The sequence below is a fragment of the Emydura macquarii genome, unplaced genomic scaffold (genome assembly GCF_026122565.2).
Source record: "Emydura macquarii macquarii isolate MOO-44397 ecotype Brisbane River unplaced genomic scaffold, CSIRO-AGI_Emac_v2 contig_3530, whole genome shotgun sequence".
NCBI classification, from domain to species: Eukaryota; Metazoa; Chordata; order Testudines; family Chelidae; genus Emydura; species Emydura macquarii.
In genome coordinates this window covers 9,745,261-9,772,245 of record NW_027133667.1, presented here as the reverse complement: position 1 = coordinate 9,772,245, position 26,985 = coordinate 9,745,261, and the positions used below count along the sequence as shown (strand labels likewise).

At 41.8% G+C, this 26,985-nt stretch overlaps 1 protein-coding gene across 13 annotated transcripts in view; it reads right to left on the bottom strand.

The window, feature by feature from the left end:
* Nucleotides 1–26,985, bottom strand: part of ERC1 (ELKS/RAB6-interacting/CAST family member 1) — a 530,012-nt gene that overhangs the window by 183,602 nt on the left and 319,425 nt on the right. The gene's annotated exons all lie outside the window — the stretch shown is intronic.

Below are 26,985 nucleotides of genomic sequence, written 5' to 3'. Positions count from 1 at the left end.
CCTCAGTCATAACCAACCATTTAGGGAGGGCTCAGCAAAGAGTGATACAAGTGTTTTAAAATGTGTCTCCACTGGGAAGAATACAGATCTTAAAATTGCCTATAGGTAAACAATATTTTCTGGGTTAAACCTGAAAAAATTGCATTACAATGGATCCAGTGGCCCCAACCTCCTCTCCACACTTTAAATACATGCCTAACATTACATGAAACTCAGCTCCCACCAAAATCTCTTTACAGGGGTGATTCAGACTGGATACTAACCATACAAGCACTGAAAGATGTACTGTATGGCGAACAGTAATGTGATTTCTAGAAATTTCAGTATGCCTATATGTCGGCAGACCCATTTGCTAGGGTGTAGCATACCTATCTCCAGTCATATGTATCTGACTAAAAAATATTTCCATTTTCTTACCATTTACTCTCAAAAAAACATTTTAGTTCTAAAAATAAAGTTGTCACTTTACACCTGAAATCTTTACCATTATATTATAAACTAGATTTTTAAATAACAAAAACTGCAGTTCTTAGCTCAAAATGTGCAGAAATGAGTTTGCCCAGAGATAAAGAAGATGAAAGAGACCTTAAGTGACACAAAGTTAAAATGAAATTCACTGTAAACTGATTAACATACATAAAATAGCCAGTTTTATCCATCTAAACCAGGCTTTTCCTGTCTGTGGTGGAGTATTATTTTTGTTCAAAACAGATCATATGCTCTGTCTGTCCTGAAATTGGACAGAGAAAAATTCCAAAGAATGGAAAAAGGAGTGTGGTAAAAAAAAGATGCAAATAAGAAGTATGTAAGTAGTGGTGAAAAGCAGAAAGAAACATCAGCAAGGAAACTGAAGATAAAGACTAGAATAAGGGACAAGCAAGGAAGCTACGGTGTATAGTATATCAGCCATTTCCATTTCTAGTGGATGGTTCCACAATCAGAATGATCTGCGTAAACATTTTGTTTTTAATGGGGGGGGGGGGGGTGCCAACCACAAAATCATCTATTTAGTAACAAACAGTAACCTCAACTAAACAAGTGCATAGCCAACTTCCACAAGCACAAGAGCTTATGTCAGTTTGCTATTTGCCAAGATGTAATCTTTGTGGCAGCAAACCTTTCCCTAATTAGGGGGAGAAGTCTTTCGGTATCCATCAATCCATTCATAGTCATATTACAAGTCTGCAACCCCTAGCATCAAGGGCTGACTTCATGTAGACCTGCAGCAGAATCTGGGTTATTAACAGGGCACACTGATGCCAGCAGCTGATACCTGGGCCAAGGCTCCCCATGCAGATTATAAGGTCTAAACTCTGCAATCGGAAAAGACTGGATTCTTTGAAGGCTGCATTATCGCAGTTTGCTAACCTTTTTGAACTATTCCATTTGGTAATTCTCTTAAATGTATGTTTTTGCTAAGTTACTGTATTCATGAAAAGCAAACAGAAAACTAGGCCTTCTAATCATGCCTCAGAAAGGTGGAAAGCAGCTGACCACTATAACGTGCTAATGAACTAGTTGACTGAACTGTCACCATTTCTTATTGTGCAAAGAGAAGTGATAGTCATCCCAGAGACTTTATGTTGAGCTTTTTCTTAGAAAAGATACAACTATGCCAAATAGTGAGGGATACATTTGGATGGATGGATACATAAAGACTTTCTCAGATTCACACAATTATGGACATTCAGGTCATTTCATTGGGAACATTTCAATTAAACTTAAACAAGAAAGAGCAGTATTAGCATGATAGTGACTCATCAATTTTGCAGCACTCAAGTCCTTGCATATTCCAGTGCTGGAGCGAGTGGCACAGGAGCACTGACTGTAGGCAACTTGTGTGTCTAACTGTATTTATTTATTCATAACTAATGCTACTTTTGATTTGTTTTTTTCTTAAGATTTCATACATTTAGTTATGCAACAGGAAATACTGAAGATAAATCTGATGTTCAGAATTACGCCAGTGAAATATATGCATCATCAAAAGATACTGTACTGGGAGAACTGTATTTGACTAATGTACTTTAGCCACTTGACAATTCAAACAATTTACAAATATATACCTAATTCTGTATATATACAAATACAGATAATAAATAGTAAATAGGTATTATTCAGTAAGCTGAGTGTTACGCTGGCAAACATGAACCATAATGCATATTCACAGCACGTACTGGACCTTGTGGAACTTGGTATGAACTCAGGATATAGCATCAAGGTTAATAGAGGGCTTTTCCACTTCTAAACTAAAATTTTTCTTCATTGAAGTGGGGCTTCAATCATCCCCACTGTCCTACTGATAGAGTCCAATTTGCCTTCCATTGGGTTGTCCGAGATTTTCCTGGAGCCTTGTTATTTTTCTCTTGCTTCATTTACATCTAGCCTCAAATTTGCATTGGGATAATGTCCTCCTTCTTTAGCCTACTGACATACACCCAAAGGTCTGAGAGGTCTCTTGAAAATGACATAAGTGTAACCCGTCCGTGCCTAGGGTAGCCACCTGAAAATGCCAAGGTCAGGGCAGGCTGTAAAAGGAAAACAGATTCTCCCAACACTGGTGGGTGACACTGAAGTCAGACTTCCCAAACAGCCACAAACAATGCTTCTGATTCCCCACACTGGTTATCAAGAAGCTAAAATAAAAATATACACAGCCCTCTTTACTGCATTTCAGTCTCTGGCTCCCAATCAGCAACTAGGTCCAGTAAAGAGATCAGTTATTTAAAACTCTATGCTCTTTACTAAAAAGGTTTCTCCTGACCCCAAAGGGTCAGCCACAGTACCAGATCAATATAAGTTTGGATCCTACCCAAAATACCACGGTGCCAGCCAATCCTTCAGTAACTAAAACTAAAGATTTATTATAAAAGGAAAGAAACAAACTATAAGAGAAATGTTAAAGGATCAAAGCAATCAGACACATACAATTGATTTGAAAGTCCATATATATCAGGTTTCTAATAGAATTGTGGAGTTTGCAGGCTTGTATAGTCCCTCTGGTATGCATCCAGTACCTGGATGGGTCTCAGTCCTTTGTTTTACAGCTTCAGTTCAGTTGTAGATGAGTTGATCCAGAGGTAGACTGAAGACAAAATGGATGTGGTGCAGCTGCCTTTTATGTCGTTTGGCCTTTGCCATGCTGCTTGTGGAAATTTACAGGAATAAGATGGAGTCCAGAGTCACATGAGTAAGTCCTGGCAACACATTAGGTATATCCCTGGCTTCTCCCCCTGGGCTCCCTGTGCCTGTGAATTTCTTAATGGGCCATTAATGGGCCATCCTGTTTGGGGTGTCGCCCAGACACAGCACAATTTGAAATACAGATATATCAAACATATCCATAACTTCCATTACACATATAACACATGAACATAAACATTATCATCTTACTTAGCAAATTATAGCCTTTCTAACGGTTCCTGACATGGCATATCTCATATTAAGTATTATGATTTTGACATACTGATGTTAAATAATATAATTAATTCCCCCTCCTCTCCCAATCCAGTCAGTGTGACAATAAGCCATTCCCTTCTCAGGTGAATTGTCCATGTTGCTTCCACAGCTTTTAGACTCTGCTAACTCATGAGCAGGGGACTGAGCTTAAGTCCTGAATTCAGATCCCTGCATTGTAGTATATGGCCAGGACAGCACAGATACAGTACTTTTCAAATCATGAAGCAAGAGAAGTTAGTTTAATATGCAATATTGCACCCTGAAAAATAGCCAGGTTTTTAACCTTCTGCTTTAAAAGAAAATAATTCAGTTTTTGACAAAGGACAATGGGACAGACACATATGTTGAATATAAATTTCAAATGCTATAGACAGGATAAGGGTTGGAATTTGGGAGAATATAGATGGTAAGTACCCACTAATATAAACTCATAGACTCTAAGGTCAGAAGGGACCAATATGATCATCTAGTCTGACCACCTGCACAACGCAGGACACAGAACTTAACCCACCCACTCCTGTTATAAACCTCTAACCTATGACTGAGTTATTGAAGTCCTCAAATCATGGTTTAAAGACTTTAAGGTACAGAGAATCCACCACCGAGGTGTGCCCCATGCTACAGAGGAAGGCGAAAACCCCCCAGAGCCTTGCCAATCTGTCCTGGGGGAAAATTCCTTCCTGGCGATCAGTTAAACCCTGAACATGTGTGCAAGACTCACCAGACAGACACCCAAGAAAGAATACTCTGTAATAACTCAGAACCCACCCCATCTAACACCCCTTCACAGGCCATTGGCATATCTACCACCAATAGTCAAAGATTAGTCAATTGCCAAACTAGGCTGTCCCATCATACCATCCCCTCCATAACTTTATCAAGCTCAGTTTTGAAGCCAGCTAGGTTTTTTGCCACCACTACTCCCCTTGGACAGCTATTCCAGAACTTCATTCCTCTGATGGTTAGAAACCTTCGTCTAATTTCAAGTCTAAATTTCCTGATGGCCAGTTTATATCCATTTGTTCTTGCGTCCACACTAGGGATGAACTTAAATAACTCCTTTCCCTCCCTGGTATTTATCCCGCTGATGTATTAATAGAGAGCAATCATATTTCCCCTCAATCTTCTTTTGTTTAGGCTAAACAAGGCAAGCTCTTTGAGTCTCCTCTCATAAGACAGGTTTTCCATTCATGGATCATCCTAGTAGTCCCTCTCTGCACCTGTTCCAGTTTGAATTCATCTTTCTTAAACATGGGGAACCAGAACTATACACAATATTCCAGATGAGGTCTCACCAGCCCCTTGTATAACGGTACCAACACTTCCCTATCTCTACTGGAAATACCTCATCTGATGCATGCTAGGACTGCATTAGCTTTTTTCATGGCCACATCATATTGGCGGCTCATAGTCATCCTGTGATAGACCAATACGCCCAGATCCTTCTCCTTCTCTGTCACTTCCAACTGATGCATCCCCAGCTCATAGCAGAAATTCCTGTTATTAGTCCCTTCATGCATGACCTTGCATTTTCACTATTAAATTTCATCCTGTTTCTATTACTCCAGTTTATAAGGTCATCCAGATCTTCCTGTATGATATCCCGATCCGTCTCTGTATTGGCAATACCTCCCAACTTTGTGTCGTCTGAAAACTTTATTAGCACAGTCCCACTTTTTGTATTAAGGTCAATAATAAAAAGATTAAATGAGATTGGTCCCAAGACCAATCACTGAGGAAATTGTTACCTAGCAGCTCTGTGTTATTGGGGAACCAGGGCGCAAACCCCCGACTCTCTGGCTCACTTGAGACCTCCCCCTCACCCCTCCACAGCACCTGCTTGAACCAGAAACCAAAGGCATCTCAATATGAAAAGGCGGTGGACACAACTAAAACTCTCCCATCAAGGGTGATACAACTCCCCATGCCTTATCTACATCAAAGATGTAAAACGGAGGCATCTCCATTAGCACATCACTGGAGAACAGAAGCCTCATCTACATTAAAGATGGAACACGCACTGAACTCTGGAATTGGTAAAGCAGGGACTGCACTGAACTCTGGGATTGCCAAAGCAGGGACGCATTGCATGTTGGGAGATCTATGCTCTTAATGTAAATAAACTCACACCTGTACACATTCAGCTCTGCAGTTATCAGACCATTCTAGTTATTGATATGTAAAACACTGTATCCTGGTTGCATTGTGAGCTCTCTCAAGGAAAACTGCCCATAGCCAGGAATGATCAGCTCCTTTTGTCCAGACATTGTTTATCCATAAACAAACCTGGTGTCTACAAAAACCCCTATCAAAGTTCAAACTCCTGTTCTGATGCTTGGATCCAAAATGCTGCATCAGTTTCAATGGAACTTCCCCTCTTCCTGACTGATTGTGCTGGGGACTCTGCCTGATTGAATCGCTCCAGACCCTAAGCTGACCAGCCTGTGTCCTAGGAACCTTTGAGCTGCATGGAGTGGTGAGACATTCCGCCCCCCCCCGCCCTCCCCTATTTCCCCAACACTCTTTCTCTCTCTCTTAGTCTAGGTATAACTTTCTACTTTTGTAATCAAACCTGGGATAGCTTTCTCCAATACCTCAACTGTAATTGTGTAGTACTGTAAGCATTTGATTGTTTTTCTCTCCTTGTATGGTATTACTATTAGTATCATAATTTTATATACCTGGCAATAAAATAACTTATGATCAAGCTGGTTGTCACTCTCTCTCTCTCTCTCTCCAAACTTTATTTTACTCCTTTGTGTTCTTGGCTTCCTATATTACTCTGCAGCCACGCATCTTTACCTAAGCCAAAGATCCCTGGAGTGCCCAAAAATCCTATGGGGTTTGCTCATCAAGGGGGTTACTGCTAGAACAATTGTGGTGTAAAGGGGCATATGAAGGGGACAGCTGAGAAGTGCTGCTCTGCCTAGCCTACGGAGTCCAGGGGCAAATAATGGGGGGCAGCCAAAAAGTGCTGTTTGGACCCAGCCTGCTCAAGAAGTGTGCTCTATTCTGGTACGTTGCAAAAGGGCATATAAGGGTGGCCACTGAAAGTGTGGTGTCACCCAGCCTGCTGAGTTCAGGGACACATAAAGGATCAGCTGAGAGTGCTCATAACCCGGTCCATTCAGACGCACTCAGTTAATCTGGAATGTGTGTGTGTATCTGTGGGGGGTTTATTTGAATCTGGTGCTGGAGGAACCCAGCCCTGAAAACCTTAGGTCCTGCAGGATAGCTCCATTGGGAGGGGACTTGTAGCCATATGAACACACAAGTAACACAAGAAGCACGTTAATAGAATCACACCCCTAGAATCACACCCCCCTTCCAGGAAGGTAACCCTAATAAATGAGTATATCCCATGCTGATGGGCAAATCTGGTAACAAACACCACTAGTAACCTCTCTCCAGCCTGACAGTTCACCTTTCAGTATGATCCATTGTAGTCTCCCCTTTAACCAGTTCTTTATTCACCTTTCAATTTTCATATGAATCCCCATCTTTTCCAATTTAACTAATAATTCCCCATGTGGAACCATATCAAATACCTTACTGAAATCTAGGTAAATAAGATCCACTCCATTCCCTTTGTCTAAAAAATCTGTTATTGTCTCAAAAAAGGAGATCAGGTTGGTCTGGCACCATCTACCTTTTGTAAAGCCATGCTGTATTTTATCACAATTACCATTAACCTCGATATCCTTAACTACTTTCTCTTTCAAAATATTTTCCAAGACTTTGTATACTACTGAGGTCAAACTAATAGGGCTGTAGTTACCCAGAACACTTTTTCCCCCGTGTTAAAAATAGGAACTATGTCACAATTCTCCAGTCATACGGTACAGCTCCTGAGTTTATAGATTCATTAAAAATCCTCGCTAATAAGCTTGCAATTTCATGTGCTAGTTCCTTTAATATTCTTGGATGGAGATTATCTGGCCCCCCTGATTTAGTCCCATTAAGATGTTCCAGTTTGGCTTCTACCTCAGATGTGGTAATTTCTACCTCCATATCCTCATTCCCATTAGCCACCCTACCATTATCCCCAAGATCATCATTAGCCTCATGAAAAACGGAGGCAAAGTATTTGTTTAGATATTTGCCATGCCTAGATTATCCTAGACTATACCTCTACCGCATCCTCAGTGCTTAGAGGTCCCACTTCTTCTTTCCTGGTTTTCTTCCTATTTATATGGCTATAGAATCTTTTACTATTGGTTTTAATTCCCTTTGCAAGGTCCAACTCTACTTCGCTTTTGGCCTTTCTCACTTTATCTCTACATGTTCTGACCTCCAAGAGGTAGTTTTCCTTGCTGATCCCTCCCATCTTCCACTCCTTGTAGGCTTTCTGCTTTCTCTTAATCACCTGTCTGAGATGCTTACTCATCCAGTTTGGTCTACAACTCTTGCCTATGAATTTTTTCCCCTTCCTTGGGATGCAGGTTTCAGATAGTTCCTGCAACTTTGACTTGAAGTAATTCCAAGCCTCCTCTACCTTTAGATCCATGAGTTCTTCGGTCCAGTCCACTTCCCCAACTAATTCCCTTAATTTTTAAAAATTAGCCCTTTTGAAGTCAAAGACCCTAGTCACAGATCTATTTTTGTTTATCGTTCCATTTAGTTTGAACTGAATTAAATCATGGTCGCTCAAACCAAGGTTGTCCCTACAACCAGTTATTCTATGAGATCCTCACTATTCACCAATACCAAATCTAAAATGGCATCCCCTCTATAGGTAGCCACTATTAGCAACCATCTTACCATTAGCATTGTGCAACACCAGCATAATTTTTATTTTCCAAACAAAGCCCCAGACTGACCTGATATATTTTCAATTACTGAATTTGATCACATTGAACAATATACTTTTTCCATATGATTAATCTAAAAAGCACCATGGGATACAAGACATAAAAGAGGTTCTAAATCTACACTTCTGACTAACAATAGAAAGCCTATCAAATAAAAAATGACTTGAAATCAAAAGTCAGCAGTGAGATAAGAATTTTCCAGGGAAGAAAAGAGACTGAAGTTCCTCACAATCTGCCATTCTATATGTCTCAGAAAATGCTCTCCTAGTCCTTTCAGGTCTGCTGCTATTTATCCTTTCCCACACCCCCACATTTTTAAAAACAGGATTGATATTAAATAGGTACTATACATTTCTGCCATTATTTTTCACTGAATTGAACTGATGAGAAGGTGTGGGAGACATACAGAGGGAAAGGAAAAAGTCCTGGCTCCATGTAAACTTACTTGGGACCCACAAAACTCTTCAAGAGCAGATGTTAAGACATGAAAAAAACACAGGCCAATGCTGGGATTTAAGTATGTAATTTAACTGCCTTCAGAAACATATTATAAAGAAAAAAACATTGGGCCTGACATAGCGTGCAGTGCCAGCAGGACCAGATGGTTTGCTTAAATCACAAGATAATAAACCTTTACGCAAAATAAAGAGGGAATGAATTATGATTTCAAAACAGACCCATTTTCTTTAAGAAAGCAGTGGGATGCTTTAGGTGCTATCAAAGACTACACCCAAGACATTTTTCAACTGTGTTCTCTAATGTTCTAAATAGAGAAAACAATTTACTGAGCTCTCACACAGGTACTTTAAAAACTATCCGGTCATCACTTCTTGGGAGAGGCAAATGCAAGAGAATCAGAAAAGGCAGAAAAATAATTAACCAGCAGCAGGCACAAATCTCATCAATCAATCAATAAAAGTTAAAATCACTCATGGTATTAGAAGCCGAGGAAGGTCCTCAATTCAATAGAACTGCTGAAAATTCTGTTGCATTGGTGGGGTATGGCTATGAAACAAGCATGTAGTAAGATTCTGCTTCTACCATGTGGAATGGAGCTATGGCTCAGTGACAGCCCTGTCTAACCCATATGTCTGAAGGCCTGCTGATGAAGGGATCATGGCCACTGAGTTGCAAATTATGAAGATCTGATAACCACTATAGGCATGTGGCCATTCTCCAAAATAGGCCATATTTTTGGAGTTTAACATAACCACCCAAACACCATATAACATTTGAAAGCTTATTTTATATAAGTTTAGCTGAAGTCTGATGTGAAGCTGTCAAGCGCAGCCATACACCTGTAAGTGAGATGAAACAATGGTACTCAAAATGAGAAAGTTTCACTTTTTGCAGTTTCAGAAACACTGTAGCATGACTATGATGACTCTTTTTATTGTTTAAGTTGAATTCAACACCTTGAAGTGGAGTTTATTGGTCAAAGCTACCCAACGAAAATGTATTAGAATATTTTTATGGGTATTTTTGCATGGGTAAGTATTTTCTTTCCAGAAATTTTTTTCTGTATTTTCTTTCCAGAAATGCTGATGCTGTTTTCATATGGCAAAAATGATTAATATAAATATTTTGCAATATATAACATGAAATGTTTTCACGACATACTCTTAATTGTCAAAGTATCACAAATGTTATTGTAACAGTCTTCTATATTTTCAGCTCAAATTTGCTGACCAAATAAGTCTTACACTGAAGGCTGTGCACCAGTAGCAACAGATTGCTTGTCCACAGTTGTATTCCATAGTGGGTAGATATAAATGCATATGAATTCCTAATGTAATGTGTCTCCATTTGTAAACTTTTGTATGTTCTGCCTGGTACAAGGTTTTAGACTCATAGACTCCTAGACTTTAAGTCCAGAAGGGACCATCATGATCATCTATTCTGACCTCCTGCAGATTGCAGGCCACAGAACGTCATCCACCCACTCCTACAATAGACTCACAGCCTGTGGCTGAGTTACTGAAGTTCTCAAATCATGATGTAAAAACTTCACGTTCATATAATCAACCATTTACAATAGTTTAAACCTGCAAGTGACTCAGGCCCATGCTGCAGAGGAAGATAAGAAACTCTTAAAGGGCACTGCCAATATGACCCAGGGGAAAATTCCTTCCTGACCCAAAATATGATGATCAATTAGACCCTGAGCATGTAGGCAAGACCCACCAGCCAGATACCTGTGAAAGAATTCTCTGTAGTAACTCAGAGCCCTCTCCATCTAGTGCCCATCACTGTCCATTGGAGATATTTGCTGCTAGCAGACACAGATTGGCTACATGCCACTGCAGGCTGTCTCATCATACCAACCCCTCCATAAATTTATCAAGCTCAGCCTTGACTCCAAGTAGGTTTCTTGCCTCCACTGCTCCCCTTGGAAGGCTGTTCCAGAACTTCACTCCTCTGATGGTTAGAAACCTTCATCTAATTTCATGCCTAAACTTGTTAATGGCCAGTTTATAACTACTTGTTCTTGTGTCCACATTGGTGCGTAACTTAAATAACTCCTCTCCCTCCCTAGTATTTATCCTCTGATGTATTTATAGAGAGTAATCATATCTCAATCATATTTGGCAGAAGCTGGGAATGGTTGACAGGGGATGGATCACCTTCTGTTCATACCCTCTGAGGCACCTGGCATTGGCCCCTGTCAGAAGACAGGACACTGGGCTAGATGGACCATTGGTCTGAACCAGTATGGGCATTCTTATGTTATCTCCCCTAAGACTTTTCTGATTAGGCTAAACAAGCCATGCCCTTTGAGTTTCATCTCATAAGGTAGATTTTCCATTGTTCTGATCATCCTTGTAGTCTTTTTCTGCACCTGTTCCAGTTTGAGTTCATCTTTCTTAAACATAGGAGACCAGAACCGCACACAGCAATCCAGATGAGGTCTCACCAGTGCCCTGTATAATGGGTACTAACACTTCCCTGTCTCTACTGGAAATTCTCACCTAATGACAAGGTATTTAATTTGTAATTACCTTTGCATGCAGTACTAGCTTTTGCAATATTCTAGAAACCAGCTTTCTAATTCAGTTACTTTTATGCATAGGTCATAGTAGTGTTAGAGATGACAATACTACAGCTTCACACTGGGCTTCAAAGAACTCACTAAACGAAAACAGCAAATTTTGTCAAATTACAAGTCTGTGCCAAATTAAATATGGTGATAGTAGTGTTAGTAATGCTAACAATATAATTTGGGACTTGTACTTCTAAAGGGAAGGTACAGTATATTAAGACATGGAGGATACAAGCCTCCTAATGTTTATGTTGAAGAGAAAAAGACTCTCCACAAACTTTGAAAAAAGTGTGGTTGTTTGTCAAGAGAAACAGAAGACTGCAAAACTGTCAAAAGCCACTAGTGCTATACAGAATTCTGTGATGCTGGCAGCAGAAACCAGGAGAGATTAATTGTATTGGCAGCTACTGGATGAGTTTTCTAGCTTAGATGATGCACCCCCAATACTCTATCACAGGGGTTACTTTCAGAAATTCACAAACAAGTTGATTTTGACATATGTTAAAGTTGTATTGCATCCTGGAAAGAAAACATACTCTGAATCTGATCAGAGAGCATCATGTTCACCTTCTTCTATAGCCACCAGAGCAAGTATGTCCTCTAGCAAATGGTCCTGTTGCACTGTTTGCTTGAGAAAAATACACAAGAAAGAGGAGACTTCATAAAACAGAAACTTTCGAGTGAGCAACCAATCTAAGGGAGCCAGCATTTCCAAGAAACGATAAGTTGCACAGAGTATTTGTGGAAGACTTGATTACCAAGAATGCAGTTTGTCACTCAACATGACTTTCTTCCTCCGTAACTAAAACAAATCTTAAAGCAAAACCTCTAGTTATGTTACAACAATACAGTCAACTTATGATATTGCATTATATCAGCTGATTGAAGAGATGGACAATGATCTTATGTACAAAAAGAATGCTCTTTTCCTGTCCAAGCTTCTACAAAGATACCTTCAGATGTAGAAATTTCAAGCTATTCCAGTAGCAAATTAAGGCAAGATGAGAAAAACACTACGGTTCTGCAATTTCATTCCATGTACAGCATGGAGAAAACAAGTATACCATTGTTCTATGCAGCACATAATATTAACTGATGCTATCCAAGGTGCTAGTAATCTGAAGAAGGAATCGGAGTCATCCAAATGTTTTGTGGATGTTCTGGCAAATGAGCCTGATGAAAGGCTTTCAAATGAACAAGTGGTTTTGTATAATGCTGATTCAATCCTTTGGCTGTAATAGCCAAAATGAAAGCCTCAGAATATTATCCAAAGCCAGGTGATTGTAGTTTACAGACATCAGCTATTTTTGTGCCCAACTGGTGCAGGAGTTTGTCCTTTGGTTGACAGATAGTCATATAATTTAGCCAGCAATGAGTATCATCCTTCAGAAGACATTCAGAGAAGGTGCCTCTCAGTTGCAGAGTACATAAATAGTATTTAACAGTTCTAAAATTATCACGCCACTGTACATAAGTCTTGCTCCACAACTACACCATGAATCTGGGTCTCACAATTTAATTGACATAATACACCTTCACGGATTCTGCATCAGTTATATGTTGAGACAGTTCATCACTAGTGTTGCAAAAACTGAAGTAGAAAGATTCATAGACTCATAGACATTAAGGTCAGAAGGGAACATTATGATAATCTAGTCTGACCTCCTGCACAAGGCAGGCCACAGAACTTCACCCACCCCTCCTGTAATAGACTGCAACCTATGACTGAGTTATTCAAGTCCTCAAATAATCGTTTAAAGATGTCAAGTACAGAGAATCCACCAGCAAGTGATCAGTGCCCCATGCTGCAGAGGAAAGCGCAAAACCCCCACGATCTCTGCCAATCTGCCCTGGGGGAAAATTCCTTCCTGACTCCAAATATGGTGATCAGCTAAACCCTGAGCATGTGGGCAAGACTCACCAGCCACACACCAGGAAAAAATTATCTGTAGTAACTCAGGACCCACTGCACCCAACATCCCATCACATGCCATTGGGCATATTTACTGCTAGTGCTCAAAGATCAGTTAATTGCTGTCTCTTCATAAACATATCAACCTCAGTCTTGAAACCAGCTAGGTTTTTTGCCCCCACTGCTCCCTTTGGAAAGCTGTTCCAGAATTTCACTCCTCTGGTGATTAGAAACTTTCAACTATCTTCAATCCTAAACTTCCTGATGGCCAGTTTATATCCATTAGTTCTTATGTCCACATTGGTGCTGAATTTAAATAATTACTCCCCTTCCCTGGTATCTGTCCCTCAGATGTATTTATGGAGAGCAACCCTACCTTGCCTCAGCCTTCTTTTGATTAGGCTCAACAAGCCAAGCTCTTTGAGTCTCCTCTCATAAGTTAGATTTTCCATTGCTCTGATCACCCTTATAGCCCTTCTCTGCACCTGTTCCAGTCTAAATTCATTTTTCTTAAACATGGGAGACCTGAAATGCACAGAGTACTTCAGATGAGGTCTCACCAGCACCTGGTATAACGATACTAATACCTCCCTCTCTCTACAGGAAATACCTCGCCTGATGCATCCTAGGACTGCATTAGTTTTTTTCACGGCCACATTACATTGGCGGCTCATAGTCATCCTGTGATCAACCAATATGCCCTGCTGAACCACAAGGCTGATCAATCCCTCCTGTGTGAGTAAGTCATAGAATTGAGCAATCGCTACTGTATAGTCTGGTGCAACTGTCATTGTATTGAAAATCCTTTGTTTACAACTCCTTTGTTGGCTGATGACTGTTTAGTACCTTCTGGGTAGGATGCCTCCTCTGCTGTTACTAGCAAGCCTAATGCATTTTCCAATAATAGCAAAACCTCATAACTTACTATATACTAGTGATACACATTTCGACAGAACAGTGCATTTTAGCAGATTATGACCTTCCATTAGATATCTTGCATGGTATGCTTAATATGAATTATTACAACCATATGGAAACGATAAATATGGGGTTTATAGTGTGCTGCTTTGGGGTACAGTGTATTACAGACTGTCACAGACAAACAGGAGCCAAGGGCGGTGGTAGGCCTGACCGTGAACAAAGAAGGAATGGAGGGAACCTCTGATAACACAGTGTGTGCAGGGGAAAAATATATAAAACACCTTAATTAAAATAATAAAAACAATCAAGAATAAAGAAAATAATCTAAGTAAACTAAACTAGCAGGCAGCATGACCTTCTGTCTCTAGCCGCAGGTGGGTGAAAAGGAACTGGAGCAGTGGAGGACCAACTCCCCCCATACCTCTGGACCAGAGCACAAAGAGATGTAACACGGACCCACAGATGCTGCTGACAAAAATCTCTGACTGAAAGTACTCGAGTGTGCACACACCTAAAATGGCACATTCATACGGACAACTCAAAGAATAATAATTATTCCATCGCCAAGCAAGAATATCTGACAATGAAGTGGGTTGTGCAAACCCTATATATTGCTCCTTTCTGGGCAACACGTTTACTCTAATTTTTGCACATTTTGCCTTCTAAGGACTGCAGCCAATGAAGAGAACTAAATATTAGTGACCAGGTGGTACTTGGCATTACAACATTACTCGTTCCATGTGCAGCATCATGTAGAGAAGAAGCACATAAACACAGACTTTCTCACCCGGGAGTGGGAAACTTGAGTATCATCGAGTGCCCCAACCTCCTTCTCAGAAGGGAACTATATCATAGGATGTATGTGCTATGCCCTCGTGTGAAGCAGGAAGCATTTAAACTCCTCACTGGTTGGAAAGGAGTAAACTAGTTCTTAGACTGCCTGAATTGCAGACCTGGAAAGAAGAACTGGTAGCTGTGTCCTATTAGGCTGTTTGGAAGTAGACCTGTAAGCTGTGCCTCAAATAATAACAAGTGGGAGCCATATCCACTTAAACAAACAGAGGTCTTCTGGTAAGGAAGAAGTGTTCCTGAGAAGATAAAGGAGCTACAATCTGGTCTCTTAAAACAAGAGACTCCTGAACAAGGCCAGGGGAAAGGGAAGAACTGCTAAACTGACTGTCTGGTTTGTGCTAAGGACTATTACATACTGGCATCCAGAGACTGTAATAAGTAAAAACTTTTTTTTAAATTCCCCCTACTCAGCTGGATCTTTGGTGGAAAGATGCAGCTCTGCTTTGTTTCTGAATCACTGAGACTACGTGAAAGGAAGCTGACCTGTTTTTTGTTTTGTTTTACTTGGCTCTGTGGACATTGCCCTGTGACTGTTTTGGTATAAGACGAATTTTTTTCCACCTTTGAAAAATGATTATACTGATGCCAACTTCCAGGGCACCTAATAGTCTCATTACAGGGCCCTGGGGTTTTGGCTGGCATTTGAAGATGGCTGCAGAAGGAAGGAGAGAGATAGAGAGGCTACAATTAGGAAGTCTTAACATTGTTGTAACAGTTTTGTCCCGGTCTGACAAACAAACACACACACTAGATGCTGATGTTCCAAACTGGCAAGAAGGGATTTTCCCCTGCCTGTCCTCTCAATATATTCTGGGTTTTTTTGTTGTTGTTTTCTGTCTCCTTCCTCTGAAGCATCAGAGATGGCCTATGGCAGGAGATGGGACACTGGACAGGATGGGCCAGTGTTCTGAGATGGCACCAAGCATTCTGTCACTTATGTGCTTAGCTGGTTGGTTCTTGCTCACATGCTCAGAGTCTAACTAACTAATCACCACATCGGGGGTCGAGAAGGAATTTCCCCCCAGATTAGATTGGCAGTGACCTCGGTGTTGTTTTCAACTTTCTTTGAAGCATGGGGTGCATATCATTTGCTGGATTGTCTGGGTATATCCCAATGAATTCCCTTCCATTATAGGGGCCTTGGGCATTGGTTCACTTCAGTCTCTCCTATTTTTTGCCTGGGGCACATAATAGTTTAGTCTCTTGTGGGCTGTAATACTTTGACCTAATTTCCGCTGTTGGGTTCAGTGTGCGGATGCTGGGTGGTGTTGGTGGCCTGTAATATACAGGTCAAACTAGTTGATTGGGGGTCTCTTCTGGCCTTAAACATTGTAACTCTATTCATTCAGCATCTCCCATACTGTATCAAACGCAGAAATGAGGTCTCAGTTATATTAGAAAACAATAACAAATCATGTAATACTCTTAAAGATCTCTCTACTTGTCTAAATATGTTTAATCAGATCATTGTAATACAACTGGAAAAGGCTCAGGGCTGGCTTTAAGTATATGCAAAGCAAACAGTTGCTTGGAGTTCTCACAGTCCCAAACAAGCTTGAACCCACAAACCTGCCTCATCTGACCTTCCGCTCCAACTGTGGGAGCAGAGTGGGAGGTAATTCAAGGCTTGATTTCTTCCCAAGCAGGGAATTCAGGTGCAATCAAAAGAGTGGCACTGGGGATAGTTTAAAAAAAAAAAAAAAGCTATACAGATAAAGATAGGTCTAAGTTTACACAGGAGTTCTTTGGCCAGGAAGAGATTATTTCTGTCTGTCTTTGCCTACTTAAAAAAAAAATCAAAAAGAAAAGCTAAAGTGATAAAGAACAGTACAGGAGCAGCATGCAAAATTCCAAAACACAGAATTCAAACTTCATTGCCTAATCTGAAATGACAAGGTGATTTTAAATGGAGAAAGAAAATGTGTATTTTAAGCAAAAAGCTATAATCATCTCAATGACACAAAATCTCCAAGACATCCTGGCTTTTGCCCTCTGTTCCAGCTTTACACAGGCACTGTATTTAAAAGGGCTCTGCCTGATCTCTAGAAAAGCTTTTTCCCTCAATGTAAGGTAAAGATCTTTCTGGGGCTATGTTTTTATATCAGTGGTGATTTCTTTTTGTTTTGTTTTTTGCTTGGGTAAAGAAAATCGAATACAATTTACTATAGATAGGACAGAAGAAGTTATAACTTCCACTTTGTGGCCTATTTCACCGATATTGTCCCATAAAATAGGAATAGCAGATGCTCCTATTCCAGTTGCCTGCAACAGAGATCAAATCCCACTTACAATGAAAGAAGTGTAAATCAGCATAAATCAAATGGCAAGTGACTAGTCTAGGAGTAATTGATGGGGAGACTTTATAATTGATTTAAATATTTTCTTCAGTGAAAGAGTGAAAGCAATTCAATGAAGCTTCTAAAAAATTACTGGAAACCAAATGTATTAATTGGCCAGAATGCAAAATATAGTCATTAACCTTATCAAAGGAATTCTCTTAACCCAAAGAGAAGGATGAGAGAGAGGTATGTAATATCATAGGTCTGTGCCTCCAGGTACAGTAACTGAAAATGGTTTTCCTTCATTCATTTATATTTCAAAAGAAAATCAGAACTACATTTCTGGCAGATAATCACCAATTAAATGAAAATGAATGATATATGTGTGTGCATATGTATATACATACACTTGCACTCTAAAACCAAATTCGGTTTGGCAGCATTTTTTGGGAAAGAGGTTCATTGAAAACATCCAAGAGAGATTCAGCCAAAGAGAATGCAAACTGCTTATAAAAATAAGTGCGAAGCCATCTGGCTCCAGCAGTTCTACCTTCAGTCGTAGGTTGGATTACTACCTTGATCTCCAATAATTTGGTTTATCAAATTTCTCAGTAAGAGATAACTGAAGAAGGGCCAAGGATTCATTAAAAGCAAACTGTCCATCTATTGCAGATCTGAGTCAAAATACTGACATATTCCCACAACACAGTCTCTAATTTTACAGAGCACTACTGTAGGTACGTGGTCCACCAGAATTTCCATTATAAACATCTATACATAGTGACCTATATCTCTGGTAGAGGAATTCTCTTAATTTACAAGAGCTCATGTTATTAAAGAATTTTCCCTAACATCCAACACGTCTGAAAAGAAAAGCCATATTTTGACTAACTTTCAGTCATAGAAGTGCAGAGTAAAAAAAATTTTACAGGATTACATGATTAAAATACATTTTACAGGATTACACCATAATGCATAATAATGAAATTTTAAATTTCTTTAATTTCTCAACACAGGACAGAGATACTTGCAATGGGCAGGCTTAATAGGATTAAAGATAGAAGAAACATTTACAAATCTGAGTGTATGAACTTAAGTTCCATTAAAATATCTTCATTTGCAGAGGTGTTCAGCACCAATAACTTTAAAGTAAGTCATTGGGAGATTTAAAATCAGGACACACTAATTTAGAAGTCTAACTTTAGGTTTTTAGAAAAAAAATGGCTGCGGTTTTAGCTATATGTTTGAATACTCTAGCTTTTTAAAACCAGGTCCTCAGGCTATTTAAGATTATTTGGCCTGGAGAGAGGAGAGAGATTCCATTAACAGCTGGTTCCTATGAGAGAACAGAACTGGGTTATCGTCACTTACACTTACTGGCTAAATTATAAAGCATGCTGTTCTTACTATTCAAAGGCAACAAATCAAAACAATGGGATTTCTGTTATAGTGGGGTACAGTCACTTTAATGACTCTCAACAAGTTAGAGATGGCAGAATTTTCTTTGAAGTGGCAGCAGTGAAGGCCTCTGATGCGTGTCATTGATTGCTTAATAGTTCTGACTGGCTTTATTTTTTCCTAGATTGTGACACCATGAAATCAGACAATACACTCTTGCAGCACCATATCAGGGGACAGCAGCCTGATTTAAGATTTTTAAATTGGTCATCGTTACAAAGAAGCTACTATCTCATTAGCTTTGGAATAGCGACCCACAGTAAGACTATCAAGGCCCCCTCTGAAATGCACATGTTCTAATATTACACTTAGTAAACCAAAAAAAATGAACAGCCTCAGAAGTACATCAGAATACTGCATGGATCAGGGGATTGGCAACTGATAGATACAAAAGATTTAGTGTTTCACCTTTAGGTCACTGATTTGAATCCAGCCCTGCTGGTAATGAATGAAAACTCTTTTATCTAATATATGCTTGGTGGTTTATGTGAAATGAGTTGATATTTCCAATTCCTAATACAAAGATTTCCACTGATCTGTGGACCAAATTAACTGAACCCTGAAGAGTCTGTTCACAGGTGACAGAAATGGGCCAACCCCTGTAGGTTCTTTTGGAGACTTGGCTCTATAGTAACTTACATCTCTAAAAAATCCTGATACCAATTACCTGGTGACATATTACATAACTTAGATGTGGCTCATTAATCCTCCTGCATTGTCTTGAGGGTCTAGTGTCTCCACTCCAATGGTTTCCAGGGTGCAAAGTAGCCATCCACCACTGTAGTTTCTGAGGGATATCAGTTGGCATGAACTCCTGTTTTCCAGCTATTGTATTATGGATTAAAGATGTCTCTGGACTCAGCTCAGTAAAGCTGTAGGATGGTAGCAGTGTTTACTCACCTCCTCCTGCTCAAAACAAAGGGTTTGGTGTGACAGGTGCATCATGCCTTCCCAAGTCACTTTAGAATCTCGGGGAAGTGCAGTAGTTCAGCCAGGAAGCACCCTGTCTAGTACGATGACTAGTAGCCATTGGTGGTGATCTTGCTCCAGTTGTTGAAAAAGGGAGCAAGACGGTCCCTGAATTTGAGTGGGGGAGCCGAGGACAGGGTGGGAAGGAGTCCGTGGTTCTCTGACGAAGAGTCAAAAGGGTAGTTGTGGACATTGATGAAAGGTAGAAGTAGCAGAGGTAGAGGCAGTGGAAACTCGAGGGCTATGGGAGCATTGGTGGCGGTAGGTTTGCTCCTGGTGGCATGGAGGGTAGAGTTGGTAGGCAAGTCAAGGCTGGTATCAATGTTGATATGCCTGACGATGTTGGAATCCTGTGGGGGCTGGAGTATACAGGCGTAGGGATCGAAGCGTGACTCTAGAGTCTTTTAATGAATGGAGGCTCTCATCCATTTTATCACTGAATAGTTTCTGGTTATCGAATGGGGGGTCTTCCAAAGTAGTGTGAATCTCTTTCAGAAACCCAGATGTTTGAAGCCAGGAGTCCTTTCTGAGCATCACCGTTGATGCCAGGGTGCGAGCTGCCGTGTCTGCCGCATCCACTGCTGCTTGGAGGGAAACCTTACATACTAGTTTCCTTCCTTGATGAGAGCTTTAAACATCACTTGTTTGTTCTCCAGGAGAGAAGCGTGAAATTCCACCAATCTCAAGAATGACTTGTAGTCATACTTTGTCAGTGTGGCCTGGTAGCTGGCTATGCAGAATTGGAGGCCAGCAGATGAATATACCTTGAGACCAATGATGTCCAATTTATTTGCTCCTTGGTCAGGGGGAATGGCTCTGGGGTGTTGCTGACTGGCCTGCTGAATGGCTGTTTGCACTACCAGTGACTTTAGTGGCGGATGAATAAATAGGAAGTCTGTGTTTTTGGCTGGAATGAAATACCGCCTCCCTGCATGCTTAGGCATCGGGGCGCAGGAGGCTGGAGCATGCTAGATTCTCTGGGCTTGCTGTAAAATGGCATTACGGATTGGTAGCATGACCCGAGATGGGCCTGCTGGCTGAAGAATGTCTAAGAATTCTTCTTGTGAGTCCTTGATATCTTCTACCAGCAGATTCAGTGCAGTTGCCATATGTTTCAGTAGGTCCTGGTACTGGCCATGGTCATCTGGCGGGGATAGAAACGATGGGATGATTGCGTCATCCAGTGATGATGATGCAGTGTTTGGAGGAGGTGGATCCGCTGGTTCTGGAGGTTCCATCGGTATCAGTGGTCCCGTGGTGCATCGAGATTCTTCATATACCGATGGTGGTGTGGTGTGCTCTGAAGGAGGATGTGATGGAGTTCCCCATTCTTAGTATGGGTCCCACTTGTGCCAGTAGGGTCTCTGATCCATTCTCACTAGTGGGCCTGTTGGGTATCTGAACCATTGCTGCTGAGGTGGAGCTTACATTTGAGCATATTGGCCTTGACATAGGCTGTCTGAGCATTCCACGGAGAAATTTGGTTCAGGCTCCGAGGACCAGTCAGACTCTGATTGATCAGATAAAGGTGGTGCCATCATAGTGAGTGGAGCTGGTGGAGCAGTCAGGTGTCATGGTGGTTCAGGTGTTCAAACCGTGGGCAGGTAGTACAACAGCAGCAGCTTGTTGACTAGAAACAGGAGCTTCATGGTGCCTGGTGCCCCATAGTGATGCGAGGGACCTTCCAGCGGCAGTAAGAGTTCTGCCGTGGGAGTTAAGAGTGAGAGACAGCCTGGTGTGCACAGCACCTGACATTGATAAGGTGGTGGCGGTACCGATTCCGGCAGAGTCGACAGTCGCTTGGGGTCCAGAGGGACTCCACTAGCGGATAGAATTGTAGGCTTGTCTAGGTGTTTAGATTTTTTGTTTGCCTTGGCCTGTTTGGGAGCAGGAGCTGCCTCTCACGCAACTTCTCACCTGGCTGATCCTGGTTCAGGAAGGGAACGCGGCGTTTGGAGGTGGTCCCTTTTGGGGATCTGCCTTTGTGCCCATGGCCGTGCTTCTTGTGAACAATGTGGCTTGGTCGGAGCTGCCGGTACTGCTGGTGTCGCAACTGGGGACGCGGTCACTGCCGATGTGGCTGGACGTTCCATCGAGTCTGTCAGTGCCACTTCAGGGTGCACATGTAGCTGCACTGTCTCCTCCATAAGATGTTTCTTAAGCCAGAGTTTTCTTGCCTCATTGGTTCTCGAAGGAAAAAAGTGACAAATCGAGCACCACATGACAATGTGGGTCTCACCAAGGCAACAGAGGTGTCGTTGGTGCTTGGTGCTCAGCAAGAACGATCACAGGCATGTGATACAGTTCTTGAACCCAGTTCTTGTCTGGGCATAATTCCCTGCACACGGTGGACTGCCCCAGAGAGGGTAGAACTTGGAAACTATTGTTCTTAACAAACTAACTACAACTATAATCTCAAACTATACTATTTATGAATAGTATGAAACAAAATATATTAACATTATAATTTTGTTTTTGCTATGTAGCTTTGTGGAAGGAGAAGAGGACCGTTCTGACTCTAGCCATGTGGCGGTAAGAGGAAACTGAGGGGGTATTGACCCATGCAGACACAGGAGATCTCGGACATACCATGTGGACAACGCGGGGCATGCATGTGGGTCAACAAACACTGCTTTGAAAAGTTGCAGCTCCAACGCATGACGTGCACGCGCACCCACGTCTGGAATCCACATAGGGACCAGCACGCAAAGAAGAACCTTAGTTCTAGCTGGAAAGGATCTCCTAAACAAGTCTGAACAGCGACTTCAGTGAGCTGAATACAGTCTCTTGAAACAGATGAATAAGACTTTTTATTCTCTGAAACTCAGACCTCTGCTCTATCCTGTAGAACTTTATCCAGTCTCTCTAAATAAACAATAACCTTTCAAAGGTCTAGCAGAAGTGGCATACAGTGGGTTTCCAGCACTCAGGGTCCAATACTTACATTTGCACTCCTGCCCCCGCCACCCCCACCCCCCCGGTCGGTGGCACCTGAGGCAGTGGGTGCGGTGGGGAGGACAAGTGGGGGACAGCAGGAAACAGGCCCGCAGACCTTCCCCACCCAGCGGGGTACTGCCACTGCCACCAATGGGGGATGGGGGTGGTGCAAATGTAAGTATGAGGGGGCGCCCGGCAGCGGTGTGTGTGACAGGCTCTATCCCAGAGCCCTGCCTTTGGCTGCCTGGCCCCTTCATGACTGGGATCTCTGCAGCTCCCTCCTTGCGCCCAGTGTGGGGGTGGAGGAGCCGGGAGGCAGAGGGGCCAGGTTGTCTGGGGATGTCAGTGGGGAATGGCTCCACCTCCAAGGGCCCGGCCGGCGCCCACCCTCCGGCCGGTGCCCAGGGATATGGCCCCCCTCTTGGTACACCACTGCCTAGCAGTCAGACCTTGCTTGGTCAGGGCATCAGACTGTCAGGCTTCAGACGAGCAGGATCACAGATGCATTCTCCTGCTTGATGTTTCATACTGTTCTGGACACTGTAGCTTGGCTGCTTATATGGCCCTCAATCCAGTAGTATCTGAGCACCTCATAGTCACACAGAAAGTATGTGGCACAGCAGGGAATTGAACCAGTGTCTCCTGACTCACTAACTAGTGCCCTAATAATTGGACTATCTTTCCTCTCTCATTGAAGGAAAGGTATGTAATACCTCTTTTGGCCAGGGTTGTGAGAGTAGCAAGAGTCCTGATTCTGGGATATAGAAAAAGATCAGATCTGTTTTATAATCTTCCTGGATTACTCTGATCCATTATTAGGACCTCAAATTTCTGAATTATCCTATTACTTAGAATGGTGAAACCATCATTCAGACTCTTATTTCTGTTTCCCACTCAGTCAGTCTGCTGTCAGATTGAGTTTTCTCTTCTAAGCAGGAGTGGCTGTGATGGAATCAAAAGAAGTTTAATTTACATGCAACTGTTCTCATGTATGTAAGGGTGCAGTGGCTCATTGCAGTTGATTTGGGACCACTCTCTAGGCACCATGTCTGAGAATTCTGGATTCCTGAGTAGGTTAATGGAGAATATAATTCTTGCAAAAGAAGTATAATTTTTGCTTTCAGTGAATTTAGAAAGATCTACAGAGAGCACTACTGTACAGGGAGGCACAGCATGTGAGATGGCAGAAAGGATGGCTAGATATGACTGAGGATTACACACAGTATTAAAGTAAAGAGGAGGGGAGGGATGTACATAAATGAGGGTTCCTCATACCTTGAACCATTTAAAGCCAAAATGGTTTGCCTCATGCACTGTTTCATTTAACAGCTTCAGACAGGCAATGAGTTGCAGAATGGTAGAAAATAAGATATGCAGAATAGAGGGAAGAAAAAGCATGCAATTAAAAGCAAATCATAATCAGTTTGGGCAACTTAAAAATTTTAAAACCCAGACACATGCATCACACCTATATTCAATCTAAGGCTGACACTAATGTATTATTATAGTTGAAACATATAAAAGAATGTCATTAATCTTCAAAACAAAAACAGAGCCCCAGACTTGTAAAACTCTCAATTTTCAGAGAGATTTGTGTTCATAATTTATATAAACCTCCACAGAATGGGAAACAATGAGGACATTTTTAAAGTGAAGGAAGGAATGTGAGAAGGTTAAACAACTGAAAGGAAATCCCCTTTCCACCTAGAACAATGGCTATTTGCCATTCCTCCCCACTACCTAACTGCATTTAATAGATACCGAAGCAAAACACTGTCAGGTAAAATAGGAAAGAGCAGCTGTCCTGGTGCTACACCAAGTCACTGATTAACAGGGTTGTTTTTCTCTTAATACTGTCTGTTAGTAATATAGCATTGGTTAAGAACCCCAGAGTTCACAACCCTGTTGGAATAAAACACTGATATCATAAATGACCTTGTCAGGGGTGTTGGTCTTCTCTCCCATTCTTGCCTCTTCCTATACCTCTCTCCTCTCCTTTTTCTTCTTTTGAACAGCAGTGCATTCAATCCTTCTTTCCCCCTCCATGTTGCTGTCATCTACCATCCATCCAACTCCTCCCTATGAGCCCTCCTCTGCTTTCAGCTCCTGGTTCTCTTTCTTCCTCTCCTTAAAATCTCCCACACATCTTCAGTGACTATCTTCCATGTTAATGACCAACCCCACCCTTTGGCTGCACATTTCTTTGCCTTCACCTCTTCATTTGACCTGCAGCTTTGGTTCAACTTTCCCATTCATCAAAAGAGATGTTCACTTGAGTTGTTTTTCACCAAGCACTACACTCTCTGTTGCTGAGTTCCCCCTCTTTTAGCATTGCCCATCAGCAACCCTCTCATGCCTTGTCACCTTCTGTGCCTTTTCAGTCCATCAACCTTGATGGCTTCTCATTTACTCAGCCCTCTCTTCACTTGATATCCATGTTTCATTTTCCTTCATACCTGACTCCTCTGCTGCTCTCTTCTACTTGTAAATTCTGCCCCTCCATCTCTCACAGCCCCTGACCCACCCTCAACTTTTGCTTCCTCTGCTCCTAATCTTGTGCTGCAGAACATCTGTGGTGGAATTCCTGTGACCAGGCTGACTTCCTCTACTAGAAATCCATTCTCCCCTCTTTCAGTTCTGTTATCTCCCTCGCTAAACAACTTTACTTCCCCAAGTTCAATGAATCCACACTTGCAATCCCAACTGCTACCTTAACCACTCCTCAAATCCTTCACTTCTCTCTCTGATTACTTCCAAGAGAAAAATGAAAAAACAACATGATCCCTTCCCTCCCCTTGGCTTCCCTTTCCTTCCTACAACTCTCTCCTCCTCCTTCCATGTCATAGATACATAAGTTTCTCATCTGCTCTCCTCCTTTAACTCCTCCATTTGCCACAGTGACCACATCCTCTGATCTCTCTAATGCCCACTCTCATCCCCTTGCCCTTAACCTTTCTTTCTCCTCACAATACAATCACACTTTAGTCTCTCCAATCTTAAAAAACCCATCATTGACCTCACTTGCCTCTCCAACTGCTGGCCCATCTCCATTTCATCTCTAATGTCCATGTAATGTGCTGATTACAATTGCTATCTGGCATCTCTGCCTTCAATTCCATCCTACATCCCCCTCTCTAATCCTGCTTTTGCCCTGGACAGTCCACTGAAAGTGCTCTTGCCAAAGTCTTTAGTTGACCTCTTCCTAACCAAACTCACAACCAGTACTCCATCCACATCCTCATCAGTGTCAAAGGCAGTTGACAATTCTACTATGCTCTTCTTCTTTTCTCCCTTGGATTCTGTGAGTTTGTCCTTGCCTAACTCTCTAATCTCCTTCAGCATGTCCTTCAGAAGATCCTACTCATTCCCCCACCCCCAACTTTCTGTGGTGTTTCCAAAAGGATCTACTTTTGTTCCTCTATACTTTACTTCTGGGTAATCTCATCCACAAATACAACTAGTCCCTTTGGTGACAACTCACAGATCTACCTCTAATCCAGACCTCTCTCCTTCTGTCTAAACTAAAATCTTGGCATCTCTCTGACTTATTGTGGATATCTAGCCGTCAGCTCAAGATCAACATAGCTAACACACAGCTCTTAATCTCCCTGCTAGTTAATCTCTCAATCACTGTGAATACCACTATCCTGCCAGTCAGGAAGGTCCACAACCTGGGTGTTCTCTTCAACTTGGACGTCTCTCTAGGTCCTCACCTCCACGCTATGTCTAAATCTCACAGATTCTTTCTGTATAACCTATCTAAGAAACAGCCTTTCTCCTCCATCCACAGAATCAAAACTCTTGTCTAAGCTCTCATCATCTCATGTCTCAATTACTACAACATCCTTCTCTCTGGTCTTGATAAATACAATTATACTCTTGCCCCCCCAATATCCATTCTGAATGCTGCCACAAAGATCAATTTCCTAGGCCATTGCTTTGACCACGTCCCCTTCTCTTTGCATCCCTCCCGTAGATCCCCTCTTTTCAACTGCATGAAATATAAGAAACTTGTCTTCTCTTGCAAGGTCCTTCATGGCCTATCCCCACGCTACCTATCATTTTTCATTCACTATCGAGATGTCAACTCCCGCCTCTGACGAGGCCATGATACCAGCCTCTATCAAAACCTTCATGCTTTCCCCCATGCTGCCCCTTGTGACTGGGAGGAGCTTCCAATAATCATCCACAAAACTAACACAATCTTCCTTCAAAACACTCCTTACAACTCCTTTTCCATTGTGCCTACAAAAAAATTGACACTGGCTAAGATGCTGGTGTACTGAGACTACTGCCCCTCATGCTGACCAGTAATGTCTCATTGTTTCTTTGTATTCCCCCCCTCCT